This window comes from Pelodiscus sinensis, chromosome 4, assembly GCF_049634645.1.
Source record: "Pelodiscus sinensis isolate JC-2024 chromosome 4, ASM4963464v1, whole genome shotgun sequence".
Lineage (NCBI taxonomy): Eukaryota > Metazoa > Chordata > Testudines > Trionychidae > Pelodiscus > Pelodiscus sinensis.
Genome location: NC_134714.1, coordinates 38,628,304 through 38,646,862, shown reverse-complemented (window position 1 = coordinate 38,646,862; position 18,559 = coordinate 38,628,304). Strand labels below are relative to the sequence as shown.

General features: G+C 44.3%; 1 protein-coding gene across 4 annotated transcripts in view; it reads right to left on the bottom strand.

Annotated features, from left to right (window-relative positions):
- LOC106731555 (stonin-2) overlaps positions 1 to 18,172 on the bottom strand; it is a 133,086-nt gene extending 114,914 nt beyond the window's left edge. For 2 of the 4 annotated variants that reach the window (XR_012903348.1, XM_075926761.1), the window contains exon 1: positions 17,947 to 18,161. The gene's annotated coding sequence lies outside the window, so the exon portion shown is untranslated. Of the gene's footprint in view, positions 1 to 17,946 lie in introns of all 4 variants that reach the window. The other 2 variants (XR_012903349.1, XM_075926762.1) reach the window with 2 other exon arrangements.
- Between the last annotated feature and the right edge of the window lie 387 nt (positions 18,173 to 18,559).

Genomic DNA, 18,559 nt, shown 5'->3' with positions numbered 1-18,559 from the left:
AATAACAGGAGCCACCATGTAAAGTGCAGCCACATACAAAGTCTGTCAGGAGCAGAGCCATGTGAGTCAGAGAATTCCACTAGGAGAGGAATGAAAATGTAGAGGTCTGGGTATTGATTTGGTGGAGCTGTATGTGAGCAGATGAAGGGACAAGAAACACCACTGACTGTAAGCTATATATATATATATATATATATATATATATATATATATATATATATATATATATATAAATAAAACTTCTGGGATCTAGAAGTTTGGCAAATCATTCACAGCTGAACTAAAGTCCACATGTGAAGGACAGTTGCAAGATGGCAGTCTGTGAGTAGGGGTGGAGAAATTGCTGGAGCCAATCTCAGACCAGAAATCAGATGTAGTACGAGGCTGAAATCAGGAGGACAGTAAGGGTCAAGCTGATGTCAGAACACCCTCCCCGTCGCCTCCGGGTGAGAGGTACAGCAGGTCAGAAATCTGTATCCTATGGGCCCTAGTAAATTCAGTCAATTTTACAAAAGAACATAATGGTCATACTGGGTAAGACCAAAGGGCCATTTAGCCCAGTAACCTGTCTCCAAGAGTGGCCAATGCCAGATGCCCTAGAGAGAGTGAATAGAAAAGAGAATCATCAGAAGATCCCTCTTGTGTCATCCATTTCCAGCTTCTGACAAACAGAGGCTAGGGACACCATTCCTACCCATCCTGGCTAAAAGCCATTGATGGACCTAACCGCCATTAATCTATCTAGCTCTTTCTGAACTGTGTTAAAGTCCCAGTCTTCACAACATCCTCTGTCAAGGAGTTCTACAGGTTGACTGTGCACCTCATGAAGAAAAACTCCCTTTTGTTTGTTGTAAACCTGCTACCTATACATTTCATTTGGTTACCCCGGTTCTTAAAACTATCCTACTGACACTTCAATTTGGGATAATTCCTCAGATTTGTCACCTAAAAACAATGGCACAGCAACTTTATCAGCCCCACTGATTGTTTAGCAGGCTAACTGCTTCGGATGTACTTAAAAACATTTTGCTATTACTTTTTGAGGTTTTGGCTAGCTGTTCTTCAAATTCCTTTTTGGCTTTTCTTATTATATTTTTAGACTTAATTTGATAGAGTTTATGCTCCTTTCTATTTCTGCACTAGGATTTAACTTCCACTTTTTAAATTATGCCTTTTTATCTCTCACTGCTTCTTTTATTTGGTTGTTGTGCCACCATTGTGGCACTTTTTTGGTTCTCTTAACTATTTTTTTAAAATTTGGGATACACATTTAAGTTGGGCCTCTATTATGGTGTCTTTGAAAAGTTTCCATGCAGCTTGCAGGGATTTTACTTTTGTCACTGTACCTTTTAATTTCTCTTTAACTAACCTCTTCATTTTTGTGTAGTTCCCCTTTCTGAAACTAAATACCACAGTGTTTGGTTGTTACATTTTATTACATGATGGTCACTATTTTCAAGCGGTCCATTATATTTACTTCTTGGACCAGATCCTGTGCTCCACTTAGGACTAAATCAAGAATTGCCTCTCCTCTTGTGGGTTCCAGAACCAGCTGCTCCAAGAAGCAGTCATTTAAGGTATCAAGAAATTTTATCTCTGCAACTCGTCCTGAGGTATACCGAGTCAATATGGGAATAGTTGAAATCCACCACTATTATTGAGTCTTTTATTTTGATAGCCTCTCTAATCTCCCTTAGCATTTCATAGTCACTATCACTTTCCTTGTCAGATGGTCAATAATATATCCCTACTGATATATCCTTATTATTAGAGCATGGAATTACTACCCATAGAGATTCTGTGGAACATTTTGGTTCATTTAAGTTGTTTACTTCATTTGATTCCACATTTTCTTTCACACATAATGCCATTCCCCCACCAGCATGACCTGTTCTGTCCTTCTGATATATTTTGTACCTAGTATGAATAAAGGATGTGAAGGACTAGTTGACTATCTGATAAGCAAATGCTTATCAGATAGTCAACAGGCTAGTTGACTAGTCATTTCCCCCATTTGCTGCCTTTATCAGAAAGAGGCAGCAAGTGGGGGGAGAGAGGAGAGCGAGGAGGAGGTACTTCAAAGCAGCAGTGCCCCTGGGAGCCTGGGGCCAGACCCCGGGCTCCACGCAGTGCTGCCGCTTTGAAATGCTCTATGCAGCCTGGGGCCAGCTGGAGTGTCTCAGGCTGCATGCAGCATTCAAGGCAGCAGCGCTACTTGGAGCCCGAGATCAACTGGGGACTCCTCCGCTGACCCTGGGCTCCCTGTGGTTATGTGCTTTGAAATGCTGCGGGGAGCCTGGCATCAAGTTCCTCATGGTGTGTCAGAGCAGCAGCTCCACATGGAGCTCAGGATCAGCAGGGGAGTGCTCAGCTGACCCTAGGCTTCATGAGGTGCTTCATAGGCTCCCCCTTTCGCACAAGTTTCTCCAGTTCCTAATAAATCTAAACCCCTCCTCTCTACACCATTCACACATTGAGACTCTGAAATTCTGCCTGCCTACCTGGCTCTGTGTGTGGAACTGGAAGCAGTCTAGAGAATGTTACCACAGAGTTTCTGGATTTCAATCTTTTCCCTAGGAGCCTAAATTTTGCCTCCAGAACCTCTCTCCTACCCTTCCCTGTGTCATTGATATCTATATGTACCACAACCACCGGCTCCCCCCCCAGCACTACACATAAATCTATCTAGCTGTCTTGAGAAATCCACAACGTGCGCACCAGGCAGGCAAGTCACCATATAGTTCTCCTGGTCATCACAAACCCAGCTGTCTATGTTTCTAATGATTGGATCCCCCATTACTAATATCTGCCTTTTCCTAATGGCTGGAGTTCCCGTTCGTGGAGAGGTATCCTCAGTGCAAGAGGATACCACATCATCATATGAAAGGAGGTGGGATGGTTCCCCTCTGCTCCAGTTGAATGTTCTCCTTCCTTGAGCCTTTCATCCTCCTTAACAGCATGGGGCCTGTCTGACAAGAGGTGGGATAGTTCTACAGTGTCCCAGAAAGCCTCATCTATGTACCTCTCTGCCTTTCTTGACTCCTCCTATTCAGCCACCCTGGCCTCCAAAGCCTGTACGAGGTCTCTGAGGGCTAGGAGCTCTTTGCATCAAATGCACACATATGCCACCTGTCCATAGGGCAGGTAATCATACATGCTACATTGAATGCAATAAACAGGATAACCCCCACGCTGCTGCTAGGCCTGCATTCTCTCTTGCAGATAATTAGATTATTGATAGATTGGTACATTTCATGCCCTCCCTCCCCCACAGGATTTCAAATGTTATAACTGACAGGAGTTGTGTGTGCGGAGGGAGGGGGATCTCAAGATTATTGTAGGGGGTCTCAGTATTGCCACCCTTACTTCTGCACTGCTGCTGTCAGTAGTGCTCACTTCAAGAGAGGCAGCTGGAGAGCAGTGACTTTTGGCTGGGCATCCGGCTCTGAAGGCACTGCCACTGCCAGCAGCAGTGCAGAAGTGAGAACAGCATGGTGTGCACTGCCACTGGAGATGTGTCTGACCTAGCCCTAGGAGTGGCTTGCACAGAGGAAGATGAAGTCCTGTCCCTCCATAGCCTAGCCCCCAGGTCACCCTCCTTCAGCTCTACTCCTCCCCAACATTCAGAGGTTAAAGGTACCTTGGGGTAGCTATATGTAGGGGTGGAGGGTAACCACAGCACTCACACCCCTCATGAATATGTTGCCCTGTCACCCACCCATAAGGCCCCAAAAAATTATGACCCCCCTATATCATGCCACCCTCACTTCTGTGCTGCTGGTGCTTTCAGAGCTGGGTCCACGGCCAAAAGCCACTGTTCTCAGTTACCCAGCTTGAAAGGCAGCACAGAAGTAAGGGTGGAAATACTGCAACTTTTCTACAATCACCAGATTTAATGGGAGAGACCAGAGTTCATGATCTGTGATGCATTTTTCAGTCAAGAACTTGGTAAGACCCTAATTATCTGGTGCCCAGACAACTTGCTGGGCCATCCTCCAGAATTAAATAGCCTGTTTGGCACCACAGAGTACTGTCCCTCTGGACCTTTTGTGTGGTATTTCCTACTATGCTCCAACTCCACAGTATTTTCTGGAGTGCGTTCTATCTGTTCTCCTAGTGACAATATGGGCCTGTCAGCTCTTCTACGCTCTACAGCTCTGTGTTCTAGTTCCATCGATGCTTATTCAGCCAGAGAAGGCAGCAGAAAATCTTGGACACTCATAGCATGATCCTGAGTTAAAGTTAAGATAGTTTTTTGGGTTGAATTCTGGTTGTAAAAGAAGGCTTAGAATACTGAGCAAGGAAACTACACCCTGACTGAATCTGAGAGATTGTATATACACACAGATTTTAACTCATGTTAACATCTTCCTAGAAAAGCTGCATTGAAACAGGAGTCTTGTTAGAAGGAAGCTAAAAATCATTTGAAAATGATGTGCTGATGGGACTGTAGAAAATGGAATGACCTCCCAAGGGAATTAGTGGATGCCCTACTCCTTGAATTGTTTAAATCTAGACAGGATAAAAGCACTAAAAAAAGGGGGAGCCTTTGGCTGGGGCTGAGGTGCTTGAGGTGTGGCAGGGGGCTCAGGGCTGGGGCAGAGGGTTGGGTTGCAGGGTGTGAAGGCTTCTGGAGAAGGTGAGGACTCTAGGGTAGGGCCAAGAGTGAAGGATTTGGGGTGCAGGCTGTCCAGGGGAAGCAGCAGAGAGAAAGAGAACTCCTCCAGCCCCCCCCCCCCCTATAGGAGCACCTGGGCTGAGGGAAAGTCTTTCTCCCTGTGGACAGTAGCAGCTCTGGAGCCATGGGAGAAAAGCCTCTCCTTGCCACTGCCCCAACTTGCTCTCTGCCCACCTCACCCCCTGCCTCTCTGCTCTCCAGGCCCTTTTGTGGCCCTCAGTAGCCTGCTGAGGGGGCACACAGCTTAGAGGCAATTAGTTGGACATTGCCACCCTTCAGTGGCAATCTGCAAATAACTTGTTTGCTTTTACTGTCTGTTTTAGATAGTTTAAAAACAACAGGATCTGGCTGGATGGTGGTGTGGATTTAGCCATTTCAAGGGAATAAAGAGCAACTGAATGACAGAGATGAGGCAAAGCTGTCTTTAAAGGGAGAGCCTCATAGAAAATGTTTAGTTTCCGTTTAAAATAATCAAACTCAAATTCATATGCAGTAGAAAACAAAAACACACATTTTATCACTGTTGCACATGATCCTTTGCATGATTGTTGCTGTAACCCTAGATAAAGTACATATGGAGGACATGCTGTTGCATGGGGGTTAATAACAAAGAAAAATATTTCCAAAAGAGCCTATTGTTGACACAGCCACTGTTGTCAGATCCTCACGTTGGGAAGAAGGGAAAAATTCTTAGTAAACTGGAGGCAGAAGGTGGATTTTTTGCCATTGATTTCCTAGGCATAGTGGTGAGAAGAACAGAACCCAAAGACTTTTATTACTTCGATGAATGGGGACAGTCTAAACCCATTTCCCTATCTGACCCTCACCACTTTGGTCTTGCCTCTGTTCAGTCTGAACCAGCTACAGTTTACCACATGCTGATCTCCTTTAAGGCACTAGGATATCTTTGTAATGGTGTTGGTTGTGGCTGTGATTAAGGAAGCATGTAAACTGGGTGTTCTTGGTGTGCACCACTGGCAAAGGTACTCCTGGTGTCTTACCACCTACGTATGTAGATATGGGAGAGAGGATGGGAATGATGGCAGAACAGCTTGCCATGAGATTATGTAACTGAAGGTTTGGATTGGGGTGCGTGTGTGTGGATCTGTTGCCTATTACCACACTGTCTCCTGTTGGAAGAGGAATGACCAGAGCCAAAGTAGTGCTGCACTACCTACATCACATAGGAAGGTCAACAGCACTAAGTGTTCAGCTGTGTCAAATGCGGCAGGTAGGTCAAGTAGCATAAACATTGAGATGTGGCCCTCACCAACTGCCAGGAGGAATGTGTGTGTTAGTCCTGTAAGGGAGTGCTCTCAGGCCTGATCTTTGGTTGTTCAGTGTGTGGCACAGGAAGATCATGCTGGGTAAGCACTGTGCCAATCTGTTCTTCTAAAATAATACTATTAAGTTTTGTCCATGGTCTGAAAGATCAGCATGTGTCATAAGATTAAATGAATAAAAATAACCAAGTTGGGGATATTGGTCAATTGTGCACATCACAGGGCATTACTGCTGAAGTAAACAGTCACTGTCTAGAACCAGAAGTGGAATAGGATGGGATGCTCTGCTGGTAAGGTGCACTCATAGAAGGGTGTAGCCCCTTGATTAAGAGAGCTGTTGAGTCACAGAAAGACGTAGATATGAGCACTGTCTTATGCTTGGCTTGAGCCAAATGCTATGAAAGTTCTCCACATACATGCCCACACACACAGGACCCACAAAATCTTCCAAAACTCAGATAAACCTTTCTTGCAGGAGAGAAGGGGGACATTACAATTTTCAAAGAAGATCCAAGAATGCCAATTCATCTTTTAAAATTCCACATTTTGAGAATACAAAAAAGCCAATTGACCAACCCTTCCACATTTGTCTGTATACTTGGAGGATTTGAAGTAATGAGAGGAAAAGGAAGGCAGCTGTGGAGAAAGCACTTTGCAATTCTCTCTGTCACAGATATGGCCCATGTCCAACAGTTGATAAGAAGGTAGGAATACCTAAGACAGGAAATTATTTTTGTAATGAGCTAGCCATTCCCAGTCCCTATTCAGGTTCATTCTGATGATGGTGTCTAGTTTGGACATGAATTCCAGCTCACCAACTTCATGCTGCAGTTTGGTTTTGAAATTTTCTTGCTCAAGTATCGCAACTTTACTTGTTGTCCAGGGAGACTGAAGTGCTCTCCTGTTGGTTTTTGATTGTTACTGTTCTTGATGTTTGATTTGTGTCTTTTGCATAGAGTCAATCAGGTTTGTCCAATATACGGTACATGGCAAAGGGGCTGTTGGCACATGATAACATATATCACATCAGCAGCTGTGCAGGTGATTGAGCCCCTGATGGCATCACTGATGTGGTTAAGTCTCGTGACATTGTCACTGGGGGTAAATATGTGGACAGAATCGGGAATGGGGTTTGTTGCTGGGATTGGTGTTAGTGCTTCTGATGTGTGGTGTGTAGTTGGTGGTATTTGTTTTGAGTTGGAGGGGGCTGCCTGTAAGTGAGGACTAGCCTTCCTCCCCAAGGTCTGTGAGAGAAACGGGTCATCATCGAACATCGATTGAAGATCCCTCATGATGTGTTGAGAAGGTTTAGTTGAGGTTCTGTAAGTAATGACCAGTGGCATTCTATTACTTTCCTGTTGGGTCTGTCCTATAGTAGGTGGATTCTGGGTACCCATCTGGCTCTCTCAATCTGTTTCCTCACTAGCCCAGTTTTAAGAATGCTTGACAGAGATCCTGCAGGTATTTGTCTATCTGAGGGATTGAAGAAAATGTGATTGTATCTTATGGCTTGGCTGTAGACAATGGATCATGTGATGGGTTCTACATAGCTTCTATAAATCAGTCATGAGGAGAAGTTTTTGAAATCACTGGAATCCAACTGACTTTCAATGATATTTAGACTTCTAAGTACCTAACACATTTTAAAATGGAACTTTTGCTAAGCTGCCAAGGCACTTTGAAATTTTTACTATAGACTCCAACTTCTCACAGTCTGACAGATGAAGAGAAGCAAAGTGCAGTGACATTTAAGTTCCAAATTACTTTTCCTGCTACTTTATCCACCTTATTGATCTGGATGTTTATTACTAGACATTCTACCCTCCAGGTAGCAACAGAGATAGGGAAAAACAACCTGTCATAGTAGTTGGAGCAGCAGGGTGAGATTTAGGAATCAGGGGTTTTATTCCCATCTCTGCAACTGACTCACTGTTTCACCAGAAATCAGACATCTGATGCCAGCATATAACATGCAGACACAAAAAAATATTTAAGACATCCTCCAAGATCAGCAGATTACATACAACACCGAGCAGTCTCAGTTTCAATTCCTTTAACTCTGACAAGGTTTCTGAAGACAAAGAATTAAAAGTTCAGGGTTGATGCCTGTTTCAATGTCATGGAAGAGCTTATTCCAGCTGCCTGGAGCAGTAAACCCAAAAAGCCTATGCCTCTCTCAATGGCTACGTCTACACTGGCACCCTTTTCCGGAAATGTTTAAAACGGAACAGTTTTCCATTATAAGTATTTCCGGAAAAAGCGCATCTACATTGGAAGGATGCTTTTCCGGAAAAGTGTCCGTGGCCAATGTAGATGCACTTTTCCGCAAAAAAGCCCCGATCGTCATTTTCGCGATCGGGGCTTTTTTGCGGAAAAGACTACTGTGCTGTCTACACTGGCCCTTTTCCGGAACAGTTTTTCTGGAAAAGGACTTTTGCCCGAACGGGAACAGCATAGTTTTTCCGGAAAAGCACTGACAATTTTACAGTAGATCATCATTGCTTTTCCGGAAAAGCAAGCAGCCAGTGTAGACAGCTGGCAAGTTATTCTGGAAAAGCGGCTGCTTTTCTGGAATAAGTGGCCCAGTGTAGACACAGCCAATCAGTTTTAGCTACTGGCACTTTCAAACCAATAGACTGGTTTAAAGGAAGGGTGCCTTTACAATCTGCTTTAGGGGGAAAAAAGTGAGTATAAATAGGCTGGTGCCAAGCTCTGAACACACATATACAGTGTGGTAGAACAAGGCAGCTGCCTCCACTCAGAGACATGGACAATTAAGTCAGATTGAAGAGGTCACAATGATGGATCTGTGGTTAACAGGGAAAAAAGTACAAACTTGCTGAGTGTATCTTGTTCCACCCTCTGCAATGACACCCCCGATGAATTGACAATGAATAGACAACAACCTCAATCATCAGGATCTCTTACCAGCCCTCACTCATGCTGCTTACCGTACAGTAATTTGGAAAGGAGGTCTGGGATCATTTATCTACAATGGTTCAAATGCATCCAAGATATGAGGATGAGACATTTTCAGTTGCAATATATTGTAAATGACAGGACAGGGAAAAGGGTAAGTAAAATCATCTGGTGGTATCTTTCAGGGTCAGCAACCCTTGAGGTGAGCTAGTCAAACTGCTAAGACAAACACTGTGGCCAGTTCATTCCTAGTATAACTCAACTAAAGCCATTATACTGGTAATGAACTGTGCTTTGGAGTTTGACCAGCTCAAGTTCTGGCAGTGTAGTTGGTAACATTTCTTTTCCTCCCTAAAGCCTAGCAGCACAGTTTCCATGTGCCTCAGTCATCCACATACACAAAACCACCGTTAGTTCTGCAAAAGTGATGCCTTCTGTTCAGGAGAGGGCCATGGTTTAGATAGACGAAGAACAAAATTATTACATAATCCTCCCACCCCTTCCCCATCTTCAAAAGTAAATTGAAGAAGATAGTGCTTTCAGCTCAGAGCTAATGCTGACTGTTAAAATCCAGTCAGGAGCCCACAGGCGGATAGACTCTGTTGCCATAAATACCAGTTATGTATTACTTTGTCTCCACTGAAAATCATTCTTCTCATGTAATGCAATCTGAGCACAGCTCCTTCCCATTCAGGAAAGGGCAGACCCATCTTACCAGGCAAGTCTGCTGTCCACTGACCACAAGAGACCTGTTCTGAGACTCAGCTGCAGAGCCCGCTGCCTGCTCTGAGGAGAGAATAAAAATGGTTGCATGCTACTAAAGCCCCTTTCCAAAATCTTAAAGCATAGGGGCCAATTTATCCTCTGTGAAATGCAAAGGAGTTGCACTAGGGATGCATTTTTCCCAATGACTTGCCACTCTTTGTTAGGAGAAGCCACTGAGTTTTCCCTTCTCACCAGGACTTTGATTTAGTTTAGGCCCCAGCCCAAGCCAATAAAATCTCTTCCCTTCTGGTGTAAACAAGAATTAGGTGAAACAAAGTCCAGTTAAAGCAAAAAGAAAAGCACAACACCATTACCCTTTCACCTTAATCCAAGGCTTTCAAGAAATCTTTGACCAAAGAAACTCCACTTGTCCCCGGAGTTTTCTTCTCTTACCTGCTTTTAGGCATCAACCTGGTCACTTCCAAACTGCTTACCACAGTCCTTTTCAGGGTCTCTTTCCAGATCCTACTTCTCTAGCCCTGGTCTGCCAGTTGTTCACAGAAGCAGCACATGAGAAACATCCACAACCAAATGTGAGCTGGACAGAGCCATATTCAAAATTCTAAATAAGAGGCATGCCATTTTGAAACACATCAATATGTCTTCTGTTTGTACTCTATAGCTTCAAAGTCATTTACCAGATGACCTCTTACTCTGCACAGATTGAACATTGACTACTCAGAACATTGGTTTTGCCTCAAAGATAAGATGTTTGAGTCTAAGTCACTCAAGGTACATATACCCTGCAAGTTTCTTTTGGAATAAGCTTTTCTGGAAGAGATCTTCCAGGAAAGCTTATTTTGAAATAGAGCGTCCACATGCAAAAAGTGTAATGAAATAGCAATTTGCTATTTTGAAAGATAGCGTCCACAGTGATTGGATGCCATCTTGCAACTAAGGCCACCCAGAACCAGTTCTGGCAGGGCATTAGGTCAGAAGTTGCTTCCGGGTGCTAATGCCTGAGGCTAGCTGAGATGCAGGTCGGGGGGCAGGGGGGAAAGGGCCGGAGGGGAAAGATATCGAGGAAAAAAAGGGTTGAGGGAAAGTTATTGAGAGAAAAAAAAAGTAGCTTTCCCCTTAAAAGGGCAGCCATTTTGAATTCTGTTGTTCTCCGTGGCACACCTCTGACGGCCCCACGGCACACTGGTGTGCCACAGAACACAGTTTAAGAAACACTGCTCTAGAGTCTGTGTGCAGGTGTGCATGTGCCCTTGTCCCCAGCCTCCTTCCAGCAGTGCCTGGGTGTGGGAGGGGAGAAGTGAGGGGGTCCCTCCCCTTGGGCAGTCAGAAGTGTGTCTGGCCTCCCCAGAGCTTGTGAGCAGGAGCCCAGGGATGTTCTGGGGCTGCCTCCTGGGGCTGCGTGGTGCAGACTGGCACTGCACATGCATCCATGTGCACGGACTGCAGCACCAGAGCCAGACCGAGAGATGATTGCACCACAGCCCCTCAGAGCCTGCCACCTCTGCCCTCTGTGTATATGAGAAACTAAGAGCACTCACCTGACGAACCCTCCCTGCCCTCAGAGGATGCCTGAGAGACATCCAGGCCCTGGGGTACTGGATTCAGGTTGATTGTGCCGATTGTTTCTTCCTTTTCCTCCAGCTCCTCATCCTCCTCCTTCTCCGCATGGGCTGGGATTCCTGGCCAGGTGACAACGGGCATTTCCAGCCCCGAGTCCACCACCAGAGGTGGGGAAGGGGTGCACTGCTCCCCAGGATGTCTTGCCCCAGAATGAGAGTTGCGTGTGTAGCCCTGCTAGAGCTCTTTTACGTTGCTACTTTGCTCCAGACCTGCTCCAGAGACCTGTAGTAGCCCCTTGTGACCAGGCTGTTGGCCATTTGGCTGTAGATGTCGGTGTTATGCCATCTGCAGTGGAGATCCGGGAGGGTCCCCTCCTCACCCCATACTTCCAGGACGGCCAGTATCTCCACCCCTGACGAGGATGGGGTATGCCTTTTCCAGCCCCCGGCAGGCTCCGGGGAGCCCTGTGCATGCTCCCTGGGAGGACCAGTGGGCTCATGGGGGGCTTGTGGCTGGGACATAGGTGCCCACACGTCAGGCACCAGCAGCTGCCTGGTGTGTGGCATCTCTTTGAGTTGGCTTCCTGTCACAAGCCCTGTCCCTGGTGTTTGCAGCTTTAAGAGCTGCCGGGAAACAGAAACTATAGAGTTGTGATGAGTGTGGACAGAATGGCCAGGAGGGCACCAGTGTTGTTTCCTTGAGGCCACTTTTTTCAAAAGAACTCCCTCTTCCGCATCCACCCATGCCTTTTTCCAAAAAAGCTTTTTCAGAAAAAGGCTTATTCCTCATAGAATGAGGTTTACCACCATCAGAAAAAGCCCTCCGTTATTTCGACTTTCTGCCAAAATAACGCAATTGCAGTGTGGACACTAGTATTGTTTTTCCAGAATAACAGCCATTATTCTGGAAAAACACTGCAGTGTAGATGCATCCTAAGTGCTGAATAACACTAACAGGACAACAAATCAAGCTGTCCACCCTACTTGCTCCCTTAGGGATCAATACAAATATAAGCAAAAGAAATTAAATCTATTGTTTACAACATCTGTTAGAAAGGAGTGTTGGTGTTGGGGCTTCATAATAGTGAAGCCCCAACACCAACACTGGGAAAACAGATTGAAGAATTTCAGGAACTCTTCACTGTAGAAAAAAATGTCCAAACTCAAGGATGAGACTCTTCTAGTGGCAATTTAAACATGTAGCTTACCTTTAATTAATTACACTCTCAAGAAAACAATGATTAAAAGGCCTGCATATCTCTATACCTAGGCTTCCTACTAATAATTGTTGATATACTAGCAAAGCACCATTATAACTGCTCGCTAAGGAATCCAGATGGTAATGTCTTCTCTTATTGCAATCTCTTTTTAACCTTCCATCCCAGTGCCTCTATTTATCTTGTGATTTTCTGTAAAAATATACTGATAATGACAATAAATTCACTATTAAAATACAAATAAATGCCTTGCTCAAGGGTACATAGTCTCCGAGTGAGGAATCCAGGAGTCCTGCTGCCAGTCCCCCAGGTCCAACTAGATAGAACTCTTTCAATTTGTTATAATATGACAATTCCCTCCCCAGGGTGTTAAACTGAGCCTTTATTTCAATTCCTTTTGTTTATAAATTTTTAAAAGGACATTTGTGATAATCCTGAACTACTAAAATCAAAGGGAGCTTTATAGCCCTCTACCTAGAGGCATACATTTTCAGAGCAGACACCTGGGTGAAATCCTGGTCCTAATGAATTCTACAGCAAAACTCTTATTGTCTTCAGTGGGGCTATGACTTCATCCCTAACATTCACACTTTTTCAGACGATCCCATGCTATATCTAAAATTCCAACACAAACATTTCTGTCTCTGTTTTTCATGATGCTGATCTATTTGGTCACTCACATAGACCTGAAACAGAACACACCATGCATAGTATATCTATAGAGTTAATAGGTTCACTTAAATAGGCATGTCAAAAGAGCAGCACTTCCTGTGGCAGTCCTCTTCTGAACCTTTTGGCTGCATGTCCAGGAGAAGATTGGGTAGTTGGTAGAGTACAATCATGAATCAGACTGTCAGATGACATGCAGTGCAAAGAAATTAATGGACCAAAATCTTTTTTGCCACAAATGCTTTGCAACCCTTTTTATTGTACAACAAATAAATCATAGAAGCAAGTTTCAGAGACTCTTAATCAACACATGAATAATTAATAGTAGCTTGGCATTTATATGACACCTTCTATCCAAAGACCTCAAAACACTTCAAAGGTTCAGGGAAATTTTTCTACAAAATGGGTGGTCTGAAAGTCCCAGTTTGTCTAAACTGACACATATCAATTCTGACAAATCAAATTGCCAAACAAAAATTCTAGAGGCTAATGTCTATTAAACCTAATGACCCACTTTCTACATGTAATTTCCTATCCAAACCTAGAAAGTGAAACATTTTGAGATTCCCAGCATTAATAATGCATGTATATTATTTCTCATGCTCTGTAGAAGTCAGATTTCACACAGCATCAGAGCTGAAAAGCAAGGGATCTAAACAGAATTTATTTAATCCCTTCACCGTCTATATTTAACTAATCCACTCTCTTTATTTCCCATACATGGGAACATTATCAGCCATTAGTTTTTAACAAATTAATCAACCAACTAGCAAAGACATGGGTTTTGGTCACAAATGAGATGAATTTGTTTCTCTTTATCTGATGCCTACTCTGCATTTATCCAAAACATCACCCCATTCGGTATTAATGGCATTTTATATTTTAGAGAAGCATAGCATAGGAATAGCAACAAGTTCTGGAGATAAGGACCAATGTACATACTGAAGACTTAAACAACCGATGGTGCTGTAGATAGGGATTCAAGTGTACAGACATACTTGCAAGAGAAAACTCAACAAATCTTGTCATCATTAAGCTTAAATACCAAGGATTTCTTTTATGTGCACTAACATTCCTCAGTTAAAAAAAATGCAGTTAAAATCTAGCTGTGTGATCACTATAGCTGTACATTTTCCAGCTCCACTCCTGTAACTAAGTAGTTCTTTGAGTTACTACCTTGAATGAGAATGACCTGTTAGTGGACACTGCAGTGCTGTCCCACCTACTTACTATGACTGTTTGATTTTTATTTGTGATCTTCATGGGAATAACATGAAAACTTTTTAATATTATTTAGAAATTAGTGTAAATGAAATCAGCATAACTGGCACAAGCCAGGTGTTTTGTTGTGACAGGTTATTAAATATAGCCTGGAAACCACTACCCATAAAGGTCATAATTAAGCAAATTTGCTAGTGTAGAAATAATCCAGCCACTTGGAAATTGAACTAATTAGGGGCATTTTATACACTTTGTATGTGGCTATTTATTTCAATATAGAATAAATGTTAGCACTAGTGGAATAAGGGGGGAGGAGCACATTCACAAACAAATTTGCAAATTACACACATTTATGTGCTGCTATTCTTTTACTTGTGAATATTGGAACAAGCTTTAAAGGTCCCAAAAGTGTTTGTGAAGCTCAAAAGTTTTGTGTACATGTAGCGGAACTGTATTTTAGGGAGCAGGAGAAAGAACTGCCATGCAACCAACCATGTGCCATGATTAGTTAATTAATATTTTGAAAAAAAAACCCTATAAAAGTTATTCATCTACTCTATTATCTATTCAAAGCCTACATTTACACTAAATTGTACTTAGTCTGCCTCAGTGGAGGGTACTAGACTTGATGACTCCTCAAGGTTCCTCTCAGCCCTATGTTTTTTATAATTCTAGGATTAGCAGTACTCGGGAATAAATCATAGTTGAATTACAAGCCAAAAAATGCCTATATTTGCTATTTTTTGCTTCAATAAATATCATTTATCAGTATTAATAAAAATGCTTTCAAATTCATTCCATGGAAGTTGTTTCATGGGATAGTTTCCATTCAAAAGTCTGACTGAAGCTGGGAAGAGAGGAAGTACAAAGTATTATCTGACCAGTCATATGGTCATTTTATAGCTTTCATAATAAAATAAAATAAAATAAAAATGCATGGCAGGCTTAGTACAAATAAGACTCTGTTAACACAATTAAACAAGGGAAAAAACAACCAGGGTGGGAGGGTCTTAAGACAAATTAAAGCCTCAACAAGTTAATTAGCAATAGTCATCATGTGAAAATGCAAACTTTAGTGTAAAACTGACATTAACGTAGGGATGTGGGGGCAATGGAATGGACAAGGTAAAGATTTTACCTTCTGTCTAGTAGGGATGTCAATGTGTAGTCAACTACACATTAACTGATAAGCCTGAGTTTGTCGGTTAATCCTATCAACTACATACAGAGGCAGCAAGAGGGGGAGTGTATCAGAGGAAGCAAGACAAAGGAGAGGTGGGAACCAGTGCCAGTGGAGAGCCAGCTTTTAAACTGGCTCCTCATGAGCACCAAATCCCAAGGAACTGTTTGTCCCCGCCACCCTCCGCATGTATCGGCTGGTACAGAGTCATTTGCCCTGCTGTGCTACTGCCTTTCTATCGGAGGCACCAGTGTGGTAGTGTAGGGGCAGGAGGGAGCCGATACACATGGAGAGCCAGTTTTTAAGCTAGCTCTCCACACGCGCTGACTCTGCGAGCCTCCTGCTCCCCCTCATACTGCCTCCCACAGAGGCAGTGGAGGGAAGGGGGGCAGGGAGGAGTCGCCTGTCCCTCCCCACGGCTGGAGCAGCTTCTGTCCTTGGTGGGCCCAAGCTCGATGCAGACAGAGGCTGCTCTGTGGGATGCTGGCACAGCCTCTGTCTGTGGGGAGCTCGGCCCGCTGTGGACAGGGGCTGCTGCCCCCCGGGTTGTTACCTTTGTGTCAAAGGCAGCAGAGTGGGATGGCAGGTGGGAGCCAGCCTCCAAGGGGTGCTGGTTAAATGGGCTCCTTTCATTGTTGCCCCTGTTACAAAGGCAGCAGCGTGGAGTTGCAGGGGGCTCTCCTGGAGCGGAGCCAGGAGTATACTGGCTGCTGACCTGCTGCAGGGGACTACTGAATAATCGTGTAACCACTAAGATTTGATCTAACTTCTCTACTGACCAGACAGACATATATATACACACACACACGCATTGGAAATTTCAGGAATCAGACAACTTAAAGGTGAAAAAAATGCAGAATGTCTTTGTGTGTTTCTGTGTGCATATACATTATACACACAAACACATGACTTTGCATTTGTAGTTTTTTTCTCCTTTAAGTTGCCTGATGCCTAAATTATTTTAAATGTCCTGTAGTAACATCAGTAGCAATCCTAGTGGCAGGAAATCATTAAAATACATTTCTCTGGAATCACAAAGAAAAAAACCCCAAACATGAGTAATTGCAGAGAGCAGCTGGGAAGGAGGTGGTTGGGAGCAACTTTACATAACTGATTCATTAACCCTTCCTTCCATATTCTACAATAAATCCCTGGTGTTTATATGAAAGAAATAACATATATTATTATAAGATAAGAGCTCATTTGGTAGCAGGTAGGTCAAGGTATTATGCTACTCAGGTATCAAAAGAGTATATGAGGTTGAGGAATGGTCCAAAAAAGTATAGATAGGAATAATGGCATGCAACTGAGCCCAGGAAATTTAGGATGGATGTGGGGAGAACTTAGGTTTATTAGACTGTCAGAAGGCTCCAAAGGAAAGGAAGCTGTGGAAGCCCTCTCATTTGAGTAGTGTATGTACAAGGTATAAAAGGCTGGAGGGAGCAATCTTGCCTTGGCCCCAGAAGATTACTGAATGATTTTAAAAGATCTTTCTTATCTCTAATTTCTAGGATTCCCTTACATATCTCCACTCTAACCTGACTGCAAATCTGATCCCTGCTCTCTCCCCTGCTTCTTGTCCATCAAGTAACTTTAAATTAAGAATGAAGTGTAATGGCTTCTCTTTGTTTAGGGGGGAGAAATTGCCACCCTTTTTACATCTCCCTTCCCCCCCCCCCCAGATCCAAGCATATTCCCTGGCTAATTTGCTAGGCAGAGACAACACATCGTGCATTCTATACTCAAATATATTGACAAACATACCTTGCTAGTCTGTAACAATGATTGTGTGCAGGGGGGTAATAAAGGGCTGCTGTGTGTGTGTTCTAAAGGACTGCTCTGTGTGTGTGTGTGTATGTGTGGTAGAGAGCTGGCGCCTGTGTGTGTGGTAAAATTCTGGTGTGTGGGGTAAAGGGCCAATGTGCCTGTGTTGTAAAGGACTGCTCTCTGTATGTGGTAAAGGGCTGGTGTGTGCGTGGTAAAGAGTTGGTGTGTGTATTGTAAAGGACTGCTCTCTCTGTGTGGGTGTGTGATAAAGGACTGGTGTGTGTGTGTGTGTGTGTGTGTTGTAAAGGACTGCTCTGTGTGTGTGTGTGTGTGATAAAGGATTGGTGTGTGTGTGTTGTAAAGGACTGCTCTGTGTGTGTGTGTGTGTGTGTGTGTGATAAAGGATTGGTGTGTGTGTGTGTGTGTGTGTTTTGTAAAGGACTTCTCCCTGTGTGTGGTAAAGGGCTGGTATGTGTGTGCGTTGTAAAGGACTGCTCTATGGATGTGTGGTAAAGGACTGGTGTGTGTGTGTGTAGACACACACTCCCGGGAAGCTAGTAGGTCCGTCATGAACAGTGCTTTCGGAGGAGAGCTAAGAGGAGTAAGGATTACCCAGGAGACGCCATCCCCTTGCCCCCCCCCCCCAACCTCCACCTGCCCTGCCTGCTGTAGGGCACTTGCTGTGAATAAAGCCAGAGACACATTGGGGGAGGAGAGGTCACATTACCTTGGAAACCGGCTGGAGAGTCCTCAGCCACCACAGGGGAACAGGCGAATCAAAGCGCAGGCAACGGCAGCAGCAGCAGGAGGGGGGAAGTTGAGCCGCAGGCTCTCAGGTCAGCACCAGCAGCAACAACCCAGAGCGCGAGGCACAGAGCCGCTGCCCCTAAGCGGTCCCCGAGTGAGGACTCCAGCTCTCTCCTCCTCCCCTCCCCTCGGAGGAAGGGAGCAGTGCAAGAGCACCGCCTGATTGGGCAGCATCCTGCCTGAGGAGGAGAGGCAAGGACAATGGGGATTGGCTGGAGGGGGGATGGGAGGAGAGGGGAGGGGGTGCCCCTTCTCCACTCTCACCCAAAACTGCTGCTGGCCGGCTCTGGTGCGGTACCTAGGTTCTCACCTCCAGGGCTCGCTGCTCTTTTCCTGACAGTCCGTGAACTCCTGGATTTGCATTGAGCAGGGCTTAGATCTCACCTCCTGTTTATTAAGTTGCTTCTAATGCAGGCAGGGAATGTACAGCCCCTTACCTAGAGAAGTCATGGGGGAGGGAAGGAGAAAACGGGCAGGTAGTCTGTTTCAGAGTAAATGGCAAAGCTTTTCTATAGATCATAAAATAAGATCAT